The following is a 5,808-nucleotide window of genomic DNA, read 5'->3' as shown; positions in this document are numbered from 1 at the left end:
AGAAGAGATGGCAAGAATACACAGAAGCACTGTACAAAAAAGATCTTCATGACCCAGATAATCACGATGGTGTGATCACTGACCTAGAGCCAGACATCCTGGAATGTGAAGTCAAGTGGGCCTTAGAAAGCATTATTAGGAACAAAGCTAGTGGAGGTGACGGAATTCCAGTTGAGCTATTCCAAATCCTGAAAGATGATGCTTTGAAAGTGCTGCACTCAATATGCCAGCAAATTTGGAACACTCAGCAGTGGCCACAGGACTGGAAAAGCTCAGTTTTCATTCCAATCCCAAAGAAAGGCAATGCCAAAGAATGCTCAAACTACTGCACAATTGCACTCATCTCACATGCTAGTAAAGTAATGCTCAAAATTCTCCAAGCCAGGCTTCAGCAATATGTGAACCGTGAACTTACTGATGTTCAAGCTGGTTTTAGAAAAGGCAGAGGAACCAGAGATCAAATTGCCAACATCTGCTGGATCATGGAAAAAGCAAGAGAGTTCCAGAAAAACATCTATTTCTGTTTTATTGACTATGCCAAAGCCTTTGACTGTGTGGATCACAATAAACTTGGAAAATTCTGAAAGAGATGGGAATACCAGACCACCTGATCTGCCTCTTGAGAAATCTGTATTCAGGTCAGGAAGCAACAGTTAGAACTGGACATGGAACAACAGACTGGTTCCAAATAGGAAAAGGAGTACGTCAAGGCTGTATATTGTCACCCTGTTTATTTAACTTTTATGCAGAGTACATCATGAGAAACGCTGGACTAGAAGAAACACAAGCTGGAATCAAGATTGCTGGGAGAAATATCAATAACCTCAGATATGCAGATGACACCACCGTTACGGCAGAAAGTGAAGAGGAACTCAAAAGCCTGTTGACGAAAGTGAAAGAGGAGAGTGAAAAAGTTGGCTTAAAGCTCAACATTCAGAAAACGAAGATCATGGCATCCAGTCCCATCACTTCATGGCAAATAGATGGGGAAACAGTGGAAACAGTGTCAGACTTTATTTTTCTGGGCTCCAAAATCACTGCAGATGGTGACTGCAGCCATGAAAATAAAAGACGCTTACTCCTTGGAAGGAAAGTTATGACCAACCTAGATAGCATATTCAAAAGCAGAGACATTACTTTGCCAACAAAGATTCGTCTAGTCAAGGCTATGGTTTTTCCTGTGGTCATGTATGGATGTGAGAGTTGGACTGTGAAGAAGGCTCAGTGCCGAAGAATTGATGCTTTTGAACTGTGGTGTTGGAGAAGACTCTTGAGACTCCCTTTGACTGCAAGGAGATCCAACCAGTCCATCCTAAAGGAGATCAGTCCTGGGTGTTCTTTGGAAGGAATGATGCTAAAGCTGAAACTCCAGTACTTTGGCCACCTCATGAGAAGAGTTGACTCATTGGAAAAGACTCTGATGCTGGGAGGGATTGGGGGCAGGAGGAGAAGGGGACGACAGAGGATGAGATGGCTGGATGGCATCACTGACTCGATGGACGTGAGTCTCAGTGAACTCCGGGAGTTGGTGATGGACAGGGAGGCCTGTCGTGCTGCGGTTCATGGGGTCGCAAAGAGTCGGACACGACTGAGCGACTGATCTGATCTGATCTGTGTATATATATGTGTATATATACACATACCCCACATATACATATATATACCACACACACACACACAGGTGCACATACACACACGTCTGCATACACATACACCACATCTATGTATCTGTACTGCATAGACATGTACACACAGGTACATACACGCACACCACATCCACATAGATGTGCATATACACCGCCCATATGCACGTATGTACTACAACTCTACATGCACGCAGTATCCATACGTGCATATGTGTGAATATGCACGTGCTCACACCACACCCACACCGCATCTTCTTAGGCCAGTTGTCTGTTGATGGGCACTTGGGTGGTTTCCACATTTTAGTTATTATAATTAATGCCGCTATAAACATTGGCTGCAAGTATCTTTTTGAATTAGTGTTTCTGTATTTTCTGGATGTAAACCTAGAAGTAGAACTGCTGGATAATGTGGTGATTCTTTTTAGTTTTTTAAGAAAACTCCATAGTGATTTCTGCAGTGATTGCATAGATTTACATTCCCACCAACAATGCAGGAAGGGTTCCCTTTCTGCCAGATCCTCCCCAGCACTTATTATTCGTAGACTTTTTGACATTCTGATATAGGTATGCAGTGATACCTCATTGTGGCTTTGATTCACATTCTCTAGTAATTAGAATGTTGAGCGTCTTTCTTGAGCCTGTTGGCCATCTGTCTGTCTTGTGTGGAAAAATGTTCAACTCTTCTGCCTGATTTTTGATTGAATAACTTGGTTTTTTTTTTAATATTGAGTTGTATGAACCATTTGTGAATTTTGAATATTAACCACTTGTCAGTTCCATCATTTGCAGATATTTTCTACCATTCTGTGGGTTATCTTTTTGTTTTCTTGATAGTTTCCTTTGCTGTGGAAAGCTTTTAAGTTTAATTAGACCCCATTTGCTCATTTGCTTTTGTCTCACCTCTCCCTTGTTTCCTGCCCACGACCACTGCTAGAGTAGGGGCTTTGCAGATGGCGCTGGTGATAAAGAATCTGCATACAGTGCAGCAGGTATAAGAGATGCAGGTTTGATCCCTGCTTTGGGACGATTCCCTGGAGTGAGAAATAGCAACCCGCTCCAGCATTCTTGCCTGAAAACCTTCATGGACAGAGAAGCCTGGCGGGCTGCAGTCCACGGGGTTGCGAAGAGTTGGACACGACTTAGCAACTAAGCAACTTAGGCTGACACTAAAAAATTAACACTAAAATTGTTACTAAGGTATGTAACAAACTTCTGTAAGAAAAACACCCAGTTCAGAAATAATTGGTGGTTCCCATTGTGGTAGGCTGAATATCTCCCCCACCCTGCTTAAGATATCTATATTCTAATTCAGTGATTCTAGCCCCTTGAGACTGATTTTGGTCTTCTGACTTCCAGAAGTGTAGCATAATAAATCTGTGTTGTTTCAAGACACTACACTTTTTGTAATTTGTTATAGTAGCAGTAAGACACTAGAGTATCTGTGAAGCCAGAATAAGCACTTATGAAAATGTCCTCATAGAACATAGAGACGTCTCTTTAAGAAAACTGACAAAAATGGAAATAAAAAGACACTTAAATCAGTGGAAAGTTATTTGAAAACGCAAAGACTTTGCATAATCAAGAGGTCGTGTCAGTTTTTCTTTAGTATAATTCATGTTCTTTACTAGACACAATTTGCAACTCACGTACAACATGAAAAAATGCCCACCTGCAAAAGCGAGCATATTTATACCTGCATTGCTGTTTTATGTCTTTGAACAAGGACCATGTGTCTTCCTTTAGAGATACAAAACATTCCTATGATGTCAGGCCACCAGGTAGAGACTTCTCACTTATAAATGGTACTTGGGATCAAAGTCCCTGTTTGAAGAACGTATTTGCTGAGGTTTCTGGTAGTTGCTGCTGTCATTATGAAGATGGCAGCCGTAGTGAGGGTAACAAATGAGTGGTCTCTCTTTCCTTCTACCCCCCTTTTTTTCCAACCTTGGAAATTTATTTGTACCATGAGTACAATCCATAAATATTCAAAAAAGTCTTCTCTGAATGACTCTGCTTTATGAACATGCTTTCCTAAGAGAGAAAATGCTAGTCTTTGAGAAACTGAATTCAGTACATTGCAATCTGATTTCCAACCCAAATATGCCGTATAATGTCAAGTTTTGCCTGTTGCTTACCACTCGGGCTCTCCCAGTAATTGAACTACAATCACTTCTTCTTTGCTAAGATTTTCTTTTTTGTTAGTCTTATTTCCCTCCAAAGAGATAAAGTTCCTTAAAGATACAGACCATATGTTCTTAAGAAGTACTCTATAAATGTATAGTCAGTTAAAAATAGACTCTTTTATGTGAACCAAAGTTATAACTGTGATTTTGTTTGGGATGGGTCATTAATCGTTCATTTAGCCTAATGATATGGAGGTTAAGTGGCTGAAACAAGCGACACCTTCTGGGTTAGCTTTCATGACATTGTTTTTCTTTCGGATTTATGTTAATTATTTTGACTTTTACCCCTCAGGAAATGGATTTTACTGTAGTAAACAATGACTTATTCTAAAAATAAGCCTTATTCTCCCTTGAGAAGGAATGGGTGTGTATTGTTCTTAATCCTTATTTCAAAGCTATTGTGGCATAAAGCTGGCATGCCACCTTCTAACACGGTGCCTTCTGTGAGTCACGGACCCCAGACGTCTCGGGAAGGTTGCCTTCAGGTCCTGGGGTGCCCGGGGAAGCTGGGGTTGGAGACTGGAGCGGAAGCTGCAGCTCCTGCCACAGTCATGGCTGGCCCTGCTTCTCGCTCCAGACGAGACAGCACAGGTCACTTCACATCCCTGAGCCCAGATGCCACATACCACTTACCTTGGTTAGGTTTGGTTGTGAGCTGCATGCTTACTGAGGTTGTAAAAAATATAAGACATGATAGTCTCAGAATGTCCACGTAACGGAAAGGCCATATCTACGTACCCACATAGCTCTGTGGGTCATGAATAAATAAGTATGCAAACAAATGATAAAACAGCAACAGAAGCTGCGTGGCTCTGGTGTTGGCAGTGACAGCAGTGGCTTTGGTGTGGCAGAAGCAGCAGCGTCTCAGTGCCCACCCTGCAGTTCGGACCATAAAGAAGGCTCAGCGCCGAAGAATTGATGCTTTTGAACTGTGGTGTTGGGAACTCTTGAGAGTCCGTTGGACTGTCAATCTTAAAGGAATTCAGTCCTGAATATTCATTGGAAGGACCAATGCTGAAGCTGAAACTCCAATCCTTTGGCCACCTGATGCGAAGAACTGACTCGTTGGAAAAGACCTTCTTTTTAATTAACTGTATTTTTTTAATTAACTAATTTCTTTTAAACTGAAGGCTAATTGCTTAATAGTATTGTGTTGGTTTCTACCAAACATGAGCATGACTCAGCCATAGGTGTATTCATGTCTCCTCCCACCGGAACCTCCCTCCCACCGCCCTCCCCATCCCACACTTCTAGGCTGTGATCGACCCCCGCTTTGAGTTCCCTCAGTCATACAGCAAAGTCAACATGGGGTGTATTTCTTCAGGCTCAGACTAAAGACTGTTTCTTTAGCCCTCCAAAAATTCTGTGAACTACCTACATCCTTTAATCAATCCCATTCTGCTTAATCTAGCAGCTCCTGTGGTCTGCCATGAAGAACCCTGAATAATACATCATTTAATGCAGAAAAGAAAAGAAAAAAAAAAAAAAAACGCTTACACAGCACAAAGAAACGGAAGACAATTACTATAAGAATTAAACTTTTTTGACAGTTGATTTTCTTCTGAGCACAGCCATTAATTCTACTGTCAGCAGGAATAAAGATACTTCCTGAGGAAGGTGTAAAGCTGAATTCTTGTAAACTGAACAATGGTGACATGCAAATGAGAATAACCCTTAAGAGCGTCTCACTTCCTGTTTCTTAACTTTGCTCCAAACTTGTTTCAAAACTTTAGTAAAATAAGCTTTTTTGTTTGTTTGTTTTTGAATTACAGAAAACATCCTTAATCTTTTGGGGAGATAACGAATTCACAGAAAATCTGAAATGTTTGTACTGATTGATTTAAACACTGTTTTGGGGGAAGGGGGTTAGGATAAATTTTGTTAAGAAAATAATGGGGCATAAAGAAAAGAAAAGATTAAGTTCTTTCTGTCTCAATCTCATTGAGAACAATAGTAGTAGCAGTTCAGTCGCTCAGTCA

Source organism: Bison bison, unplaced genomic scaffold, assembly GCF_000754665.1.
Source record: "Bison bison bison isolate TAMUID 2011002044 unplaced genomic scaffold, Bison_UMD1.0 scf7180017864189, whole genome shotgun sequence".
Taxonomy (NCBI): Eukaryota; Metazoa; Chordata; class Mammalia; order Artiodactyla; family Bovidae; genus Bison; species Bison bison.
This window is presented reverse-complemented; position numbering follows the sequence as displayed.